The following is a 21,020-nucleotide window of genomic DNA, read 5'->3' as shown; positions in this document are numbered from 1 at the left end:
TCTTTAATTTTTAACTTTTTGTTTTGAACTTCTGTAGCCCAGGCAAGCCTTGAACTCGTGATCCTCCTGCTTTAGTTTTCTGAGCAGTTAGAATTACAGGCTTGTACCACTTGGCCTGACCTTTATTTTAAAAATTCCTTTTTGGGGGGAGTATGTTTAGATTTACAGAAAATATTGAATGAGAAATATCTGGATTTCCTAGGGCTTCCTTTCCCACTCACCCCACTCTCCTCATTGTTACTATGATGTACTGGTTTGCTACATTCATAATAATCAATGAATATATATATACATATATTCATCTTTATGAATATATATATACATATATATATATATTCATCTTTATATATTTTTATTTTTCTTTCTTTTTTGTTTTTTCAAGGTAGGGTTTCACTCTAGTCCAAACTCACCAGGAATTCACTATGTAGTCTCAGAGTGGCCTCAAACTCATGGTGATCCTCCTATCTCTGCTCCCCAAGTGCTGGAATTAAAGTTGTACACTACTATGCCCAGCTTAATTTTTATATATTATTATTATTAACTAAAGCTCATAGTTTAAATAGGTTTTCTCTTTGGGTTAAGCATTTTATTGGCTTTGACAAATATATAATATCATGTGTTTACCATGTTATTGCACAAGAATAATTCCATTGCTTCTCTCCCACTCCTCTGCTTTTCCATCCACCCCTTGCCATCCTCCAGTAGCCATTGATCTTGTTTCTTGTCTATATACTTTTATCATTTCTAGACTTTCACAGAGTGGGAATTAAATACCATCTGAACTTTCCAAGTTGACTTCTTCCCCATAGCAATCTGCACTGCAGATCCCTCTAGTGGCTTGGTAGTTCGTTTCATGACCGAATAATATCCCATAATAAAGGTGTATCAGCTTTTGATCTATTGATGAAATGAAGGACGGCTTGGTTGTTTTCAAGGGTTGGCAGTTATAAATAATGCTGCCAAGGACGTAATTTTTTAAAAATTTTATTATTTATTTATCTATTTGAGAGAGAGGGAGAGAATATGGGCATACAGGGGCCTCTAGCTGCTTCAAACAAACTCCAGGTGCATGTGCCACTTTAGGCATCTGACTTACATGGGCTCTGGGGAATCGAATCTGGGCCTTTGGCTTTGTAGGCAAGCACCTTAACCACTAAGCAATCTCTCCAGCTGAAAAGTAATTTTTTATTACAACACAGTCCATCTACATGGACCTTTGCAGGGTCTGTTTGTAAAAGCGGTTACATTTGGGTTTCATCAGAGTTTTCCAGTGGTATCTGTTCTGTGCAAACCCAGTAATTCCATCTTCGAACCACCCCTAATACAATACACCCATTCTGAAGTGTGCTTAGAACTGCATCTCTATACTGTTTGGAATATTGTTTGCCCCTCAAGTGTAACACTCTGAATCTTATCCAGAACCATTTAAATGCTGCCTCTGTTATGAGGTGTCCCTTCAGCAGGAAGAAAGTAGCAGACAAACAGAGGTGGGTTAAATCTTCGCCACTCCACCTTGATAGCTCTTTGTTTTAGACACATCCCTTCACTTCCTAGAGTTCTGTTTTTCAATGCATAAATTGGGTTGAATATCTTCAAAATACTAACTTTCTGTGAAATTCCCAGAATAGTTCCCAACACCTCAGCCAATGATGATGCTCTCACCCTCTCCCTCCTTATGAATATCATCTCCAGATCCACAGATGACCTCTCCCTCTTCTGCATTCTTATCTATACCCTTATAATGTCACCAAAGAAGAATACACCTTTAGTAGGCACAGTGCCAGAGTGCTTTTAAATATATACTCCTTTAACTTTAAGTTGTGGTTAAACATAAGTTCCAAGCTGTGGACTGCTGACCACCCCCACCTCCCTGTGTCTGTGGGAGCAGGTACAATATCCCTCATTTATCTTTAAGCTAGTATGGGGATGTCTGCCTCAGAGGTGGATGTGTATGTGAACTTGTGTGCCTCAATTACTCAGGTCTAAGAACAGGTAAAAGATTACCCAGGCCCTCTTGCCTTCTCCCTCTTCTTTCCGAACCCAATTCCAGCTAATGCTGAGGAAGGAGATGGAGAGGAGAGCCCAGCTTTGAACTTACTAAGCTCAACGTATGAATGACAGCAAGAAAGTTACAGTGAGTCATAAGATGCGAAAATAAATAACTTGTATGTAAGTGACTCTTAACCTTCAGATGTCTAAGAACTAGATGTAAAAATAACTCAGCATCTTTTACTCACCTTTCCTAGTCACAGTGGGAAGGGGTTCTCGCAGAACCCTGAATTTATCTCCTTTATGGGCCACATAGTTAGCCCTGGGTAGAGGCCAACAAACCTTTTCTGATAGGATATATTTTAGGCTGCAAGGCCATAAAGTCATTATTACCAGTGCTCTGCCACTGTGGCACCAACAGAAATAAATGAGTATGGCTTGGTTCCCATCACTTTTTTTGGACATCAAGCTGAAAGAATGTCAGAGCCACACGTTGGGTCATGATACACAGAGACATTGCCTCCTACCCATAACTGATGGCTAACCCCACAATGCAAGACCCATATTCCCCAACAAGGAGGGTCCATGCACAGGGGGGAGGACAGGGAGGTGGCTAACAATGGTACCAACTTGACTATATTCACTGAGTACAAAAGTAATAAAAAAAACATAAGACTTCAAAGCAGAAAACAATTTCAATTTTCCACATAATTTTCATGTCACAAAATATTTTTTTTAATTTTTATTCATTTATTTGAGAGACAAGAAGAGAGAGAGAGAGAATGGAGAATGGGTAAGCCAGAGCCTCCAGCACCACAAATGAACTCCAGACACATGCACCACCTTGTGCATCTGGCTTACGTGGGTACTAGGGAATTGAACCTGGGCCCTAAAACTTCTGCAGGCAAGTGCCTTAACTGCTAAGCCATCTCTCAAGCTCCACAAGTTACAAAATATTATTCATCTAGTTTATTGCTCAACCACTTAAAAATGTGACAAGCCATAGCTTCTTGGCTGCACAAAAACTTGTAGCAGCCACATTAGGCTGTAGGCTGTTGATCTCTTTATGACTTCATGGACCAAACTAGCTTAGGAAGAGTCAGAGTAAATAAGACCCAAGTTTTGGTAAGGTGATGGGGAGATGATAAAAATAATTTAGGACTTTTCTATCTCATTGCTTTATTCTGAGCCTGAATCCATAGATTCCCTCCTAACACCTCAAATTAAATTAATGGTTAGCACAGTATTTCCCAACCTTGGCACTGTTAACACTTTAAAGCAGATAAACATTTGTTGAGGAGGTTTTGGAATGTTTATCAGTATCCATAGCATCGGCCAACCAGACACCATCTCTGCGTCACAGTGAAGCCATGTCTAGGTACCACCATGCACTCAGAACCTAGGTCAGCCAAACACTGGAGAAGGGCAAGACGTTCAGAGAACTATTAGCAACTAATTCACTAGAACAGAGAAGCACGCGCGTGTGTATGTTTGTCTCTGAGCACATATGTCCACTAGCAATGAGTGGATACGTGTATTTGGGAAAGGGCACTTTTCCCTGGTTTCGCACAACTTTAAGGCAGATCTAGAAATGGGATGGAGAAGTAACTTGCCTTCTCAGTGGTAAAAATTTATCTCACATAATGCCGTTCCTAAAGGAAGCACTCCCTCCAGAAATCCAGCAGTACATTCAGTAACCGAATGTTTCTAATTATCAAGTAATCCAGGCAGGCTCCATAGCAAGTAAGCAGGGCTCCAAGTCTTAATAAGGCCTTTATTGTGTGATTACCCTTCCAGTGGCAATTAAGAGGTCTCTGTTGTTAGTGACAGAAAAGTATTTCCCCCTTTTGTTTATTTATTATTTATTTATTTGGTTGGTTTTACTTTTTCGAAACAGTGTCTTGCTATTTTCTCCGTTCTGTGGAGAAGAAACCTCAGTAGGAATCATTGAATCATTTCGTTTCTTGACCAACAGGAAAAAAGAGAAAGTATGAGAAAAGCATCTTTGGAGGGAGTCCACGAAAGTGTCTGAATTCAGAGGAAAAGCTGTGTGGATTTCTAGTTAGAAGCATCAAACTTGTTGCTGCGGAATTGCAAACAAACAAACAAAAAAACAAACAAACTGGGCACTGATCAGAATCGGACACCTGGAATCTGTGATTGATGTTCAAACTTGCCGTGAAGATCTGTGAAACAGTATGGGCCGAAACAACTCCGATGGCCTGTTGACATTTTACACTGACTCTTTGTAATTTCAGGAGAAACTGACACAGAGACATGTAAAGATTCCTTTGGTTATTGAAGCAAACAAGTGTGCTTTTCACATTGCCATTTGCTTTCCAGAGTGGAGCAGACCTCTAGGAATAAAAAGCATGGTTCAGCTATTTTAGAAAAGTCTCCACACACCCACCCACACCTCTCATATCCCCCCAAACAAGACCAATGTGAAGTCATCAAGCCCTACCATCCTGGGAAGGAATGTCTTTGGAGTCACCCAAGGGGGTTACTGTTCCTCCTTCGCTCGTTCGCCACTCATCGGCTTGTTTTCTTTATTTGCCTCAAAGCTCCCATTAAATAACATTTGTCTTGTAACACGAAGGTCATTTCCCATGACCAACATGTAGATCTGGGGCCCTTTTTCCTACCAAAGAATCTGAACTATGCTTCTTTTCAACAAGTCCCCATTCACCGGCCCACATCACACATTTCACCGTGTTTTGTCTACTGGTCCTCTGACACCAGCTGCGTCATTTTAGTTACCACACCTTTGTGCCTCAGGAAAAACACTGCAGAGTAGGCGCCAACCATGCGGCATTTACCCAAACTCAGTTGTCACATGCCACTGTCCTAACCAATGACCTATACTCATTCAATGTTGTCAGGAGATTTTTTTTTTTTCCTAATGCATATTTTAGTTTTGATTGACCATCCACCATATGGCAGGATTGTCCTGTGGGCAAGTTTATTATTAACAGCTCACAGCTGGAGTAACAATAATTCCACACGGCTGTGACATTGCACTAATTGACCAAGACAAGTCTGAGAACAAGATGCAGAAAGTGGCCATTGCAAATTACCCCAAGCAAAAATGGAGGGTTTAGTGGGAAACACCAGTTTCAGATTAGAGGTCTCTATATTTTAAGACCATATTGGTGTGTGTGTGTGTGTGTGTGTGTGTGTGTGTGTTGGGGGTAGGAGGCTGACACAAGGAAGAGAAAAGGTAGATTAGCTATACCAGGCTTTTTTTTTTTTTTTTTAATTTTGAGACTCCATTGGGTCTAGTTAAATTATTTTGAACAGATTCCTGTTAATGAGAAAGAAGCAACTATACATAAAGTGGAATTAATCCTGCAGTTTTAAGGACTCAGGCAATCCAGTCACTACATCCACTGGGTGCCTTCTGTCCTTATTTCCTAGACTGATCCTGCTGTCCCAGGCAAGGCTAAACAAGTCCTGAGAACAGTATGCGCTGTGTTAGCCCCGTCACTTAGCATTAGAATCAAAGACGCCAAGTGTGGAAGGGACCCCCTTGTCGGGACCCGAGCGGGGGGGCGGGGAGTAGGGGGATTTGGGGGCCGGGACGGATGCTAGCTCAGGATTGCGCAGGAGTTCACTGGCCACCTCTGGCTGCTCTGGAGAGACTCCTGAAAAGTTATGAAATGTGAATAGGCTGTCTGTGCATCTCCTAGTAAATTTCTTTCTCAGATGTTTCTAGCCAGTGACTCGATTGAGAAATGACCAGGGGAGAACAGAGGATCAAGCCAATGAGCTCAGTGTCTTATAAATCAGCTGCACAGAGCTGAACTGGAACTGTCAGACTGTGGAAAAACCTGCTGCTGTGTGAGCTTGTGCGTCCTTTCACAAACAAAGCCTAACCTTTGCCTTGCTCTCTGGATAGGAGAGGGCTCAATTAAAGTTCATGGATGAGTGAGGAGTGCAAAAAGAAATATGGCTTGCCTAGAAAATAAAAACAAACAAACTGAACGTGGTATATGTGTGACATGTCCCAATTCTGATCTTGGCGCAGGCACAGGATTACAAGTGGGGTCATGGAAAAGGGCTAAGTGCTGTCATTAGTAAATCCTGCCTCAAGGTTCCTAATGCAGTCTACTCCAAAGAAAAACTCAACCAACACCTCCGTCCCTGGTTGATGGCTGAGGAAGCTGAGGCAGAGAAAAGTTCCTACATGGATGGGGATGCGGCATGGGATGTAAACCATGCCCTTGGTGTCTCTTAGGAACATCATGGGGTGCTAAGTTAATGACCCTTGCACTGTGCAGGCATGCATGATCTTGACCCTTCACGTTCTATCTCCTCAGTGAATCCAGCTTCTGCCCTTTGCCTGTGACATTCAATCACTCCATTCTTATAAGTACCTGGGGTCACGCTAGTGAAAAAAAGCTTTGCATTTATTTGCAAGCACAGGATTGAGGAGGACCCAGTTAAGTTTCCAGTGGCAATTGTACGTCTGCCAGATCAGATCACATTTTCTCCATCCACATGAAGGCATGGAGGTTAATATTTTGCACATCAGAAAAGGAGGCTGGTGGCCTCAACTGGCCTAAAGTTGTATCACTGTTTCTGGGAAATCATAACTGAATTTTCTGAGTTATGCCCAGTGTGATATAATATTGGTTGAATAATATTTATTTTTCTTCTAGGCCCTATGGCATCTGTTGATTTCTCAAAGCTCTTTTTTTTAAAAAAAATATTTTATTTATTTATTTGAGAGAGAGAATGGGCACACCAGGGCTTCTAGCCACTGCAAATGAACTCCAAACACATGTGCCCCTTGTGCATCTGGCTAACGTGGGTCCTGGGAGTCGATCCTCGAACCGGGGTCTTAAGGCTTTACAGGCAAGCACTTAACTGCTAAGCCATCTCTCCAGCCCTCAAAGCTCCTTTTGATAGAAGGAAGGGTTTGTTTATCCAGAAAGTTGTGATGGGCACACGAGGCAGTAGCAGCAGGAGGATGCCACCGTGAGGCAGAGGTCATTCGTCTAGCTCAGCCGTTGCCAGCCAAATGCCTGGTGCAGGGTCAGACTCGGAGGCAGCTGGAGCCCTAGATATGAGACCGAGCTCTCTCTTCCCTGATCCTCTTTTCACTTCTCAGCTTTGTGAAAGAGGCAGGTGTGGGAGAGGTGGTGTGAAACAGGAGAGGAAGAGGGAAAAGTGTGCAAAGGACAGAACAGATGAGACAAATGGTAAAAAACAAATAGGTTGGAAGGTCAAAGGCTGAGCCCATGTAAATGACCCACAAGTGTGTGGGGAGATTGTGGCCCCTTAAAGGGCAACGTCTACAGATAAGCATAGCCTGAGATGGACACACACGTAATAGAGACACAGTCCAGCCCTGTGGAAGTTAACCAAGGAGTCATTAACTGAAGTTCTCAGACATCAGACAAGCTCTGTGCACAAAGAACTGGGCATGAGAGCGAGAGTCTCTTAGCTCTGATGAGCAGGGCTGGAGGAACAGTGCTTTGGTGATGGCTGAAGATCAACCCTTTGTGAGGAGGGGAATTCAGCGGATGACCAGCTCCTCAAACTCGGGGACAGTAGAAGAGCAAATCCAGGTAGGGAGACTATAACAACAGTCAGAAGAGACAGAAGCAGTCCTTGAACCTAAGCCTCCCCAGCCACGCTGTTGTAGCCTCGTTCCCCAGACATTTGCTGGACTGTGCAGCCCAGCTTCGGCATCACAGATTTCCACATGTACAAACCCCTCCTTCTGTCAGCAAGAACTCTGCAAGCTCAACATGGGCCACTTTGGCCTGGGGACCATAGTAAGTGACCTACCTGTTGCTTGTGTTTCACCCCTTCCCTGGCGCCCTGTATCATGATGCATGGAGCTATGGAGAGTGCTGGGACACCTCGCAACTGCCCAAGCAGACATCCAGAGAGCTCGAGGAGTGCCATTGGCCTGGAGGGAAACCTCATGCCTGAATACGGGGGAATGAGCTGATGGCTTGGCATTGGAGCCCCTGTTCCATGGAGCATGAATTTCATTGGTAGTTCATTGGTAGTTTGTGCTTCTTAAATCTCTCTCGTGTATTTCCTGACATGGAAATGATGGAGTTCAAAAAAACGGGTGCCGGGCATGGTGGCGCACGCCTTTAATCTCAGCACTTGGGAGGCAGAGGTAGGAGGATTGCTGCGAGTTCGAGGCCACCCTGAGACTACATAGTGAATTCCAGGTCAGCCTAGCTAGAGTGAAACCCTACCTCAAAAAAACAAACAGCAACAAACAGAGGGTGACTTCACTGGAGCAGAGAAGGATGGAGGAAAAGGAAGGAGGGGCGACAGTTGAGCCTCAGAGTCTAGGACCCCAAAGCTCTTTGAGAACTGAAGCCAGGATTCACATCTCATGGGGTCCCAGGGACTTTACTGTCTCAACCGAAAGTCCAAGAGTATTTTAGGGGCTGGAGAGATGGCTTAGCAGTTAAGGCACTTGCCTGCAAAGCCAAAGGACCTCAGTTAGATTTCGCAGGACCCACGTAAACCAGCTGCACAAAGTGGCGCGTGTGCCTGGAGTTAGTTTACAGTGGCTGGAAGCCCTGGTGCGCCCATTCTTGCTCTCTCTCTCTCTCTCTCTCTCACTCTCTCTCTATGCCTATTTCCCTCTCAAACATCAGACAAGCGTGTTAAAGTGTGTTAGTTTATCAGTTCTGAGGCCAGAAGCTCTCTCCTGTAGGCACTAGGAAGTGACTTCCTCTTGCTGCCACTTTAATTTTGTTGTCTTAGCCAGTGAGGAAGCACGTAGACATCCATTATCTGACGTGCACCTCTTATTCACTTACTTTTATTCACCATGGGATTTTGTAAATAATTCGGTTATAATGCTGTGCAGCCCACCCTACCAAAGATCTCTCAGAAATATTTGCTGCCAAAACAAGATGCAAAAAAAATTACCTTCAAAGAAAGTATTGTGGGCGTTTCTGTTTTGTTTTGTTTTGTTTTTTGAGGCAGGGTGTCCCCCTAGCCCAGGCTGATCTGGAATTCACTATGGAGTCTCAAGGTGGCCTCATGGCGATCCTCCTACCTCTGCCTCCCAAGTGCTGAGATTACAGGTGCACACCACTATGCCCAGCCCATCATGGGCTTTCTGTTGGGAACATCTCAAGCCTTTTCTGACAGTAGAAAGCGTGACCTCAAGGACCTCAGGTCCCCACTGGCCAGTCTTACCAATATCTGTTCCCTCTTTCCCCAGGCTCATTTCCACTGCTTCCATAGGGCTTATCAACCCCTTCCACAGGGGCTATTTGAAGCAAACACCAGCCATCCTGTCATCTGATCAGTGTGTATCACAGCCTTTTTAGTATATATAATTACACCAGTGTTATCATATCTAAAATAATCATCCCTTAATGGGATAACATCTGGTCAGGTTAAAATTTTCCCCATAAATGATCCATACATGTTTTTCATTAATGAACTAGAAATTTCTCTCGTCTCTTAAATTTCTTTGAATCTGTAGGTCCTTCCTACTGTCCTTCTCGATGCCTTTTCCTTTTACAATTTATTTTGAAGAAACTTAGGTCATTTGTGCAGAAATGACCACATATTTTTCTTCACTCATTCTTTAGTTTCAACTTTTCCCTATCCTGCTCTGTGCTGCCCTCCTTTGCCTGTCTTGCTATTGGCCCACGTGGGCCTCCACCCCCTGAGTGCTGGGGTCACCGGCATACACCACCGCAATCTGCCAGTTTTCAAATTCTATTGATAGCGTTAAGCAACGGCTACAAATACATTAAGTGAATGGTCCACAGGAGGCTTTGTAATGGCTGAGGATACCTGAGCCACACCACAGCTCCTCCTCTCAAAGCAATGCAAGGTTCACTTCCTAGAATGAATTCTGATCAAGGATACTTAAACTGGAATCCAACCGAGCCTCCAGCTATAGCTATCAATTTGCAAAAAAACACAAAGAGCAGAAAAAATTTTTTTCAAAAAGCACATGATAAGACCCACCCTGCCCAATTTTAATGGAGCAAATATATATTTCAAGTTTATTTAATTACTCTATTACTAACAGGCATTGGACTGTGAGGTTTCTTCCAGGGGTTATTGGGGACAAGAGTGTGTTTATCCCTAAGTAAATGGACCCAGACTGCTATTTTCTTTGTCTGTTCTACCCCTGCGTGTTGTAGATGCTTATCTATGCTGGCCTGTTGCAATGTTTGCAAGCCTCCATGACCTTCTTCCTCACGCTAGCCCCACCCAGTTTACTGTGAATTAAGAAACCAAATACCAACCTTTTCAAAATTCATCAAATAGAAGTTAAAAATGTCTCCATCCAAAAGGTAAAACATAGCTTCTATTGGTAAACATATAAATATTAGTGACTAGGCTTGCACAATAGACAATGTTTCTTTTTTCTTTCTTTCTTTCTTTTTCTTTTTTTTTTTTTTTGTCTTTTCCTCGTTCCAGACTGTATTCTTCATAGCCGAAGCTTCTGGAAAATGTTATTTAACCCAATGTTGCTATACTGGTCAGAACTTGTACCAATCAGTGAAGTAGAGAAAAGCTAAGAAAATGTGAAGTTGGAAAAACCCAGGACCGTATATGATCTGAGGTCTGATAGCAATGTACCCTGGCTCAGTCACCGAGTCTACAAGACTATAAGCGCATCGCTGTTGCCATTCCCTCCTTGCAGCACTCCTTCCTTTGGATCCCCTGACCTGACACTCTCCTAATCTCCCCCCCCCCCCACCCCCCGCCCTTGGGACTCTGCAGCCTTTCTTCCTGGCACGCATTCCCTTTCCTGACTGACTGTGAGTATTGGAGAATTTCAAGGTTTGCACCACTGTATTCATCCCGTCATCATCTACACCCTCCCTCTGTGATCTCGCCCATGCTTTTGGTTTTAATTATTATCTATATGCTGATGTCTCTTGGATTTATATCTCCAGCCCAGACGCTCCTCTGAGCTCCCAGCCATAAATCCAGTTGCCTATTCCGCATCTCTACTTGGCCATCTCGCTTCACTTCAGCCTGAGTCTGGCCAAAAGTTGAACTCCTACCTTTTCCCCAAACCCCTTCCTCCCCCAGCATTCCCAGTAAACAGCCTTGCCATTCTGGGGGGAAAAATGTGTCAGACCCTTGGCAGCCATCCTCCACACCTCCCTCACTCCCTGTCACGGCCATTGAATCAGTAAGTGCTGCTGATTCTCCTGCCTAAATGCCTCCATGTCCCTCTGCCTCTACAGATGCCACTATGGTCTGAGCTTTGGAAATTCTACTCCAGGAATTTCCCACTCTCCCCATATCCATGTTGTGTCCAACCCCAGCTTTATTCAATCAACCATTCATATCTGCTCATAACTTTCTCATCATCATAGGACCTTTAGAATAAAGACTAAAGTCATTGTCTCAGTCTACAAGGCCCTATACTACCTAACCCTAACTCTCACCCAGCCTCAGCTCCTCTCATTCTTTGGCATTTAATCATACTACATGTTATGTGTCTGGGACTTAGAACCCTCACCTGTGCATCTGCTTCTGGAAGGATTACTCTCGTCTTTCCTCTCCTGGACCTACTTAGTTATTACGTGGCTTTCTGAATTCATTTCTTTGAGAAAGTCTCCATTGGCTGCTGGAATATATTTCTGATGTTATATTCATAATCTTTGTTTCTTTTTATGATTAAGACCCTTATAGCAGAGGAAACTGAGACCCATACATAAATGATGAAATTTGCTTGAGGCTCAGGTAGTGTCTGCAGGGAAACACACACTTGGATTAGTCTCTCACTTTCATAACAGCAAGATCATTTGTCAAGTATTAGGTTCTAGTTTGGTGTCAACTTTTGGTCTCTGAATGCTGTATAGAATGAGAGGAGAGGAAAGGGAACAAGCTAATTAAAGGGAAAGCAAGTCAGAGCTTTGGAGAAAGGTTAAAGGAGACGGGGATTGTTTAGTCTAGCATGGCATAGGGATGCGCGAAGGAAAGGAGATGGAAAGTTCATGTTTGAGGAGGTTCTATTACAGAGCACAAAGTAATAAAATATCTTTGAATGGCCACAGGGTACAAAAGACTTTATTAGGTCTTGCATCTTTGTAGAGATGAGATATTGTAGCTGGAGAGAGTTTTGTTTGACAAAAGAAAGAGTTGATTAAAGATTCAAACAAAATGGATAGTTCTTGTCTTTTCACAGAAATGTTTAAAAGCAGGATCAATAATCATCTAACTTACCTGGGGGCTCAAAGCTTGATCTATTTCAGGCAGGGAGCTGGGCCAGGTGACCTCCTGAGAGAATTTGGGATCGATGAATGGACGCAGGGATGAACGAATGAATGAGAATGTAGGACCTATCATCTATCACAGGCTAGATCACCTCCCAACTTGCCCGGGGTGGAAAAAGAAATACCGAGTGGCATGTGTCCCCAAGGGGACTTCACCTGATTATGCTCAGTTGGCTTTATTTGGCTCCCAGGTGTTTCCATTTATTTCTGATAAACCGTCAGCCAAGAGTCAGCTTTGGAGTGGGAGGTGGGGGAATGAGAAGAGAGGAAGGTAATACCCCAGATGTTTTTCAAGGAGGAAGACAGGAGAAAGTTATTCCTTAGTACTAATATATTTCGTCATCCTATCTGCCTGCAGATGTTCAGTTTGGGAACATTTCCAGGTTCCCTTTGCACTCTTAAAACAAGTTGTGTATTTAAAACACCCAAGACCCAACTATCCCAAGGGGTGTATCTCTTCTGCATACAGATGAGGCTTTGGGGACTTGAGGAGATCCTAAAAACCTCCTGGTTATGAGAACACGGTCCTGCGGTTTTCTCGGAAGCCAGGAGAAATGATAATAATTGGAGGCACACCATTTACTGAATTCCTACTGTGTGCCATAAAGCCCAGTCACCATGACAGTGCTTCAGGGGCCCTATGAAAATCTATGTTCCAGATGGAGAATTCACCCGGAGACTGTCACTTTCCCCAACATTACAAAACTACCAAACACAGGACTGTGTGACTTAAGATAGTAACTGCAACATCCGAAGGCTGTTCTGTGAGTTAGTCCCTCATCAAATCTTCCCAAGTGAGCCCATTTTGCAGATGAGGAAACTCAAGGCATCAGTCACACTACCAGTAAGAAGAAGACCCATCCCCAAAACTTGCGTTCTTCCAGCTGTGCTGGATCCCCTCCCCTTTCTATAACACACAGACTACAGGGTTGGCAGAACACATACTATGACTGGCAGGTCCATGCTTGTGATATTAAAGCAGAGACCTCTCTTCCTCTGAATTTCTTTGCAATGATCTTCAGTTACTTTGGCAGCAAACAGCCCCCCCCCCCTTGAAAATCGTTGCGTGAAAGCCAGTGGCTGCAGGTGGCAAGGTGGTGGCTTCAGTTCAAGTCTCTCCCCGGAGTTGGCCATTCTAGAAAGGACACTTTGTTCCATTAGGGCTGTGTCTCTGGCACAGGCTTTGAACTGGGATAGGATGAGTCTCTCTGCGGAGTTGAAGCTGTCTTCATGCTTTGTTTATGTGAGCAGGCTTCCAGGACTCTGTCTGCTTTTGGGGTGAGGGTGCCCTGCCAAAAACTCCAAGTCTTCCTGCTGGCTGTGTGGCCGACCTCCTCCAGCCTTTCCAGTGATTTCTCTGCCTGGATGGAGAGCAGCGACTCATAACGGTTTTGGAAACTACAAAACTTTCCCTGGCAGGAGAAACAATTGACTCGGCAGCATGTTCTTGCCTTTTGGAGTTGTGCTCCGGTTTTTCCAAGCTTGATTCTGTAAATCACTTCATTTTGTACACATTCTGGGCTGTGCACACAGATGATCTCAAAAGCAAGGATAATTTGAAACCTCATTTGAGAATCTATTCTCCTTTCAACAGATTAATATAACTTGAATTTGTGAATAAAAATATTCTTTGGCCCAGGCCAGGTAGTCATAGAGCCTTTGAGAGGAAGGAAACTATGCTTTTACTTTGAGGCTTTGGGAAAAGTAATCACTCTGATATATAATTTGTCACCCAAACCATTTAAGGCCCTACTCCATGCAGGTGCTTATGGGGGAGACTTGGGGAGTGAAGTGGCAAAGACTAAGATGTTTTTAAAGAGATCTGAGAATGTAAGCCTGAAAATGTCATTAGGGCGTCCCCTTGGTTTCTGTCACCCTTTTAAGATAGAGTGATATCTTTTCAGGCTAGGTCAAGAAACAGCATTTGGGGCAATCCTATGGAGGCACTCAAGTTGTATTTCTGCTGCTATTTCCCCCTTATTCCAACAAGGGCACTAGGTAATGACAGGATATGATGAAGAAGGGTCCAACAACCACAGGCTGGTAAGTGTCCTTCACAGAGGAAGCTCCTGGGGCCTTTCTGCTCTTCCTCCACCTGTCGATGGAACAAGTTGTCAAAGTGCGTGACCACACGCTTCTGCACTTCTTCATTGAACACCCCGAACTGCTACGTGTTAGAAACACTTGCTCAGTTTTTGGAGTGAAGGCAGGAGGGTTTACCTCTTAACTGACTGAACTTGGAAGACCTGATCTGAGTTTTAGATCTGAAGTACACCCAATTCAATGTGATCCAATGAGTTAGATCTATCTAAGTATTTGAAATGATATGTCAGGGCTGGGGATGCAGCTCAGAGGCAGAACATTGCCACTGAGCATGTGTTATGGCCCTGAGAACTGCATAAAGAAAGAAAAGAAGTCTCCATGTTTTATTTAAATTTTACAAAATCTTCACTACGGAAAGAGAACCTGAGAGCGAATGTTTGCAAGGCCCTTCTTTAATGAAGCAGCGGAGAAACATGTGGAGGGCCCAGGCTTTTCCACTCTGAAGATAGGTTTCTGCAAGGCCCTGACTGACCGCCTCCCTTGGTACTTGGGTGGAATCATTATGGAGTGCTTCCACGCGGTTCTGTGCACCGCCCCAGGCTGTGAGACAAGGGCAGGAGGGACAGAAGTTGGTTCTTGAACGAGGCTGCTCCAGGTGAGCACGTCAGCTCTGCTGGTCACTTCACTAGTCTAATCTATATAAAAAAAGTGTGTATATTTATAACCAAATCAGAATTTCTATATGTAATGAAAGAAAACTGTTTTGCTTAGGGCCTGGAAAACACAAAGAAACAAATGCTTAACGGAGCTACATTTTCTCACTCTGTTTGGGTCTTGTACTACGTTCAGCTATTCATTTCATGGACATCAAAATGCTCAGAATAAAACATAGAGGTTCTTATAAGAGGCAAAAGTAAACACTTGTGTATGTTTAGATATACTAAAGAGGTGGAGGACCCTTGAGATAATCGCAGAATGGTGACTGTCTTTCTTTTTTCAAACAACGTAGAAATTCAAAATTAAAGAACCAGATTAGAGCCATGGTGAAGACTGTGAGGAGCTGCCGGAAAGGCCAGTTACCCAAGGTTCCCATGAGCCAAAGAACTCTCAAGGAGGAATAGACCAAGGTGGCATGTTTGTTACAGCTAATGCCATCACTGTCATTACCACCAGCATATTATCTTTAAGGAGAATTTTTAAAAAGTAGTTCGGTATCATGTAGCCTTAGGAGTGAGCTATACTTATTGCGTGCGGTATGTATGTGTCAAGATATCATGTAATACCCCATGCCTATGCAGAATTATTATATGTCAAAAGTGATTCTGAAGTGCCAGTCTTGGTCAGAGAAAAGTAATTTGCCATCTTGTCAGTGTTCTTTCTTTTTCTCCTAATATTTTATTTCTTTATTTACTTGAAGGAAATAGAGAGAGAAAGAGAGAAGCAGGGAGAAAGAAAATGGGCACCCCAGGGCCTCCAGACACTGCAAAGGAACTCCAGGTGCATGTGCCACCTTGGGCACATGGCTTAAGTGGGTACTGGGGAATAGGCAAACACTTTAACTGCTTAGCTATCTCTCCCGCCCAAGAGTTTTCTTTTAAAAAGGACAAATCGAATTACTTTTTGCTAATTTTACATTGAACATTTTAAATTCCCTATTATATAGAGGATAAAAATTCTTTTTGCCAAGAGCAATGAAAATAATGGGAAGAATAACAAAAGCCAACCAAATACCTCTTTGTATAAACTCCATTTATTGCGGCACAATCTGAAGATGTGTTAGCTTTCCTTACACCCACAGAAAACCTGCTGAAGGAGAGAATTCATCCCAGGTATGTCAAAACAGGATCTTTCCAAACCGACTCAATTCAAACTTTCTCCTTTAATACACGTTTACTCTTGCTGCTGGACTTTTCTTTGGGTCTGATCCTGTCTCCTCTGAAACTCTGCATTCAGGGGCATTTTCTGAGGCATTTCACCATCAACAGGGCTGTTATCACTCCCTGTGTGGGGGATGGAGTGGGATTCATGAAAATGAAGGCCAGAACCTTTTGTATCGTCCTGGAGCCATGTTGTCTTAGTTTTCATCATTTGCCCCAAATTAAGATTTCTGCCTAAAACCTTCGTGTCTGTGTTTGGCTGGCAGGTTTATAGCTGACCACACTGTACACTGGCTGGTGTTCTGGTGAGCTACATGTTTACACAGGCTGTTAAATCGACTGGGGAGGGGGCCGCGGCCATGGGACAGTCTGAGCTGGAGCCGTCTTGTATGCTATCATGTGCAAGGGCCTGCACTTTGTTACTACAAATTACATAATGACATGTTACATTTCAAAGTGTATTTTTACTTCAGGGAAAATTAAGCCAATAAACAAACAACCCTGGTTGGTGGTGGGGGGTGTACGGGGAGAAAAGAAAAGAAAAAATAAGAGAGCCATGATTTCCAGATCTTCCTCTTCGAAAAGGTTCTTAATTAAATGGTAGCTATAAACAACTCTTTGTTTTATTGAAAAGAAAGCCATGGAGTATAAAAGCTATTTTTAAAAATTAGGATGTGAACATTTGCTGGACGAGGGTCTGGTCCGTGTTGTGCATTTTATGACCTGTGCAAATGAAAAGGCAGGCTTGTGTGGCGATGGAAGGGTTTCAATTTTTGATTGCTAATCCCTCTCGAATGCTGTTCCCGCCTTGCTTGAGTGGAACCTGTAAACATGGGAATGATTGTACTTCTTCCAGGTACTAATTCAAGCAAAACTGCTTTGTGTGAGCATGAAGTTGCCGACTGTGGGATTTTTGGTCTTTTCTGTATACGTGTGGCATTTTAATTATTTTGAAACTAAAAAAAAAAAAAAATTAATAAACAAGAAGCAACCCTCTACATAAAATTCTAAACCTTTCATAGCATACCTACAAATTCAACAAACCTAAAAATTTTCTGTGACCTGTTGAACTTAAGTCTATGTTCAGGATCCAAGGTTATAATGATACTCTGTGTGGTAAATGTTTTGCCCATATATTATTCAATTGTGCATGCATATATTTGTCCAGACTTGCTCAGGATAAATTTTACTATCAGAAGACTATGAGTCTTCACTTTTCTTTCCCCAACTTAGTTGAGGAGTGAGAGGATGCTTATTAAACTGTATTTTAAAGGAATTATTTGAGACTCAATCCTGTCCAAGACCTGCTGTTATCGGAACTCAGCCTAGAGGGTTCTGGGGTTTGTTCAGATACTTGGTAACTACCGGGAATAGCAACACCCCAGGAAATGGCTGGGTGGAAGATGGCTCCATCTTATTTTACAAATATTTCCTAGGCAAAATTATGATGTGACCTGAGATAATTTATCAGTACAATCCACAAAATGAGAAATCACTGGATCAATTGAGATAGACTGTCTAGGTCTTCCATTCAGTTTATATTGAGTTTAATCAAGATGTTAAAAAGAAACTGTTCCTTCTCAAATATTACAAATAAACAGTGGAATTTTGAATGCTATGGTTAAAACTTCAGATTTCAGTATGACTAGACAAAGAAACGGTCGTAAAAGAAAAGGTGGATGTACGTTGTAGATTTTGGCAGCAACCATGCAAATGTCTGGGACATCCTCATTTTTATTGCGTGGCACAAAAATGTTTTCCCTCTCATCTTCGATTCTTAACAGTCCATGTGAATGATGAATTTAGATTACTTATGAAACTGTCCAAATCTCAGCCAAATTAGCCAGTGACTTTTCAAATGGTTCTGCTTGCAACGCTGGCAAGTGAATGCACGCAGGGCTCTCCAGGCCCTTTTGGTGGCCCTTGACCTTCACTTTTTCAAAGGCAGCAAAAATCATCAGACTTTTTCCATGTTGGTTGAATTTGCTTTCACCGTTGCCAAATAAAGAACAGTCCATAGAGAGGAATGAAGTATTAATTCAGGGTTCTCATCCTCCGAGTGACTAATCCAATAGGAAAAATTTGGATTACAGAAATAGTGTTAGCTCAGTGTCATTACCGAACCTGTGAACAGGTGAGATGTCTTTATCTTTGTTTCTGCCTAGCCAGCATTTGAAGCAGTCAGTGGCGGGAAAGACGCCGTGGATGATGGAGTGAGTGAGGAATAGGGGGTGATTCGAGGGTAACAATGATGAAGCCTCTCCTCTCTTTGCTAGGTGGTTCGCAATTTCCCCGGCTTGGTAGTGACTCTCTTTGGCCACTTTGCTGTTCCTGGCGTGGTACACGTTGAGGCTCTGGGAGACATGTCTATACTGCAGCTCTTCTGCACAAAGCCAGATGGAGAAGAGAGGCTGAAGACAGGAGGGTAAAAACCCCGCTCTGAGGTTGCAATTTACATTTAGAAAGCAGAATGAGAATGCACGGTCGTGGCCATTTCTCCTTCAACTTAAAATTCTTAAAAATGATCTGCATTTCTGTCTATCTATCAAGCTGTGGACCCCGTGATCCATGGATCCCTCCACCCTCCCTTACTTTTTCCCCTTCCTACCTGAATTGAATATGGCTTAATGAATGAATGAATTTTGTCTATGTATGTGTGTGCATGTGGGACAATGTTCAGGTTAGTCCTCACCTTTCACCTCATTTGAGACAGTTTCTTGTGGTTTAGTTACTTTGTTTGAGAACTTTCTGGAAATGACTCCATCTCCACCTCCCTTCTTGCTTTGGGATTACAGAAGCGCTCCATCGCTTCCAGCTTTTACATGGGGTCTGAGGATCTGATCTCAGTTACTCAAAATTGTGCAACAAAAGTTTTATCTACTGAGCCACTTTTCCTGCCCTTCCTTCCCTCATTTTAGAAATAAAACTGCTCTGATGCAGAAGTCTAAAATTAGACATTAAAAAGAGTACTCTTTTACCCCTTTTACAAAGAGATTAAGATTTTCTCCTATTCATGGGTTTAACTCTCTTCTGATACTAATCCTTAATGTGACATGAGAGAACCTCTTTGAAAATGTTTAGGGCTGCAGAGATGGCTTAGAATTTAAGGTGCTTGCCTGCAAAGACAAAGGACCAATGTTCAATTCCCCAGGTCCCATGTAAGCCCAATGCACAAGGTGGCACATGCATCTGGAGTTCGTTTGCAGTGGCTGGAGGCCCTTATGCTCTCATTCTCTATCTGCCTCTTTTTCTCTCTCACTCTCTGTCAAATAAATAAATCGAAACATATTTAAAAATGAAAATGTTGTTTGACGAGGATCAGTAAAGTCAAAGCTCACTTAGAAATAGAAACAATAAAGCTTTCTGATTATGGGCTTGATAGTGGAGGTCCATTTTCATATGCATGCAAATCCATTTAAAATGCTATTTTAAATTTTAAATTATGCCCACAAATATAAAAATCGCTCAATATGTTTTTAAATGTAGTTTAAAAAGTATAAAGCATCTATATAAACAGGAAAAGCCAAAGAGTTGGAGAGTGAGAGAGCACTTACTGTACAGTTTCATAGCATACAACCTGAAAAAGTAAGTGTACTTGAAAGCTTAACTGGCCTTGCAATACAACAGACTAATCAAGCCACATTTTATGCAGTGTGCATTCCTATAATATGAGTGCAGCATGCGAATGTGCTTAGAACATTGTCCTGATTGAATGAACACGCCCACAGGTTTACTATTTTATATTTCTTCTCTTAAAGACATGAAACCCATTTTGAAAATGCTAGTCTAAATGGGCATTATTAAGTCTTTATCAGTTCAGAGCACTTCAGCCTTTTGCATGGAGAAATTTCTCAATCTGACAGAATAAGAAATGCATTTACATGGCCCGAGCTCTTAAATTGTCCCTTTCAATTAATGCCCCATCATGGAGCAATCTGGAAACCATTACTCAGTAACTCTTCATTATAATTGCTTGCAGCTGAGTATCCAGCCCTTGGTAATATAAGAATAAAAGAAAACTCAGTTAGTTACAAGTGCAATTGATTCCATTCACAATCCCCTTGGTGCTTTGCCATGTTTGGCCTGCATAAGAGGAAACACGAGGGGATTTTTCCCCCTCCTTTTGGGGCCAGGAAATGAATTGGCAGACATGAGATGGTTTGTGTGGTGTGCGCCTTCGTTTTTCAGCTGGTCCTTGTTAAAAAATGAGACGGTGGGGCTCCCGCTTTCTCCCCCATCAGTTACATTGTTTTTTATTTTTTTTAATTTGGGGAGGGGGCTTTTCTGGTAATAGATAAAAATACAAAACTTCAATTTGCCACAAAGTAACAGCATCCAGAAACTGTCACCTTCCCCGGCCATAGACCATCATGGGACTTACTCCTGTTAAGGAGTGGGTTTTAGGATTTTTCTCTGCATCTACCTTGATCCCGCTTTCCTGTGAACAGGGTCCCTGGGGCATTGTGTACAGGTGGAGCGTGTTTATGTGTTTGGAGGCTATCAATCATCAACCCCAGAAATACAAAGATCTAAATTAAGATGGATGAAAATGTAAGAAATGTGACATGGTAAGTTCCCTCCCCAAAATGTTTCTCCAACCCCTTGGAAACCAAGGTCGTGGTTTTAAGGCAATGCCGTTCACCATGTGACTGAGCGTTGAGAGATCAGACCATGGGGACAGTCCACTCTCAGCATCACCCTGTCCTCCTTCCTCCTTCTTACATCACTGAAGCCCTTTCACAGGCCCATTCAACTTCATAAAAAATGTGGTGTCAAATCGTCAAATGTATTTTAATTTTAGAAGCAACTGATAAACTATGTCGAAAAGTTGGACCCAGTAAATTTCTAAAGGTTCATTTCTATTCTTTGC

This window comes from Jaculus jaculus, chromosome 16 (assembly GCF_020740685.1).
Source record: "Jaculus jaculus isolate mJacJac1 chromosome 16, mJacJac1.mat.Y.cur, whole genome shotgun sequence".
NCBI classification, from domain to species: Eukaryota; Metazoa; Chordata; class Mammalia; order Rodentia; family Dipodidae; genus Jaculus; species Jaculus jaculus.
The sequence above is the reverse complement of the archived record's forward strand: the minus strand, read 5'-3'. Positions refer to the sequence as shown.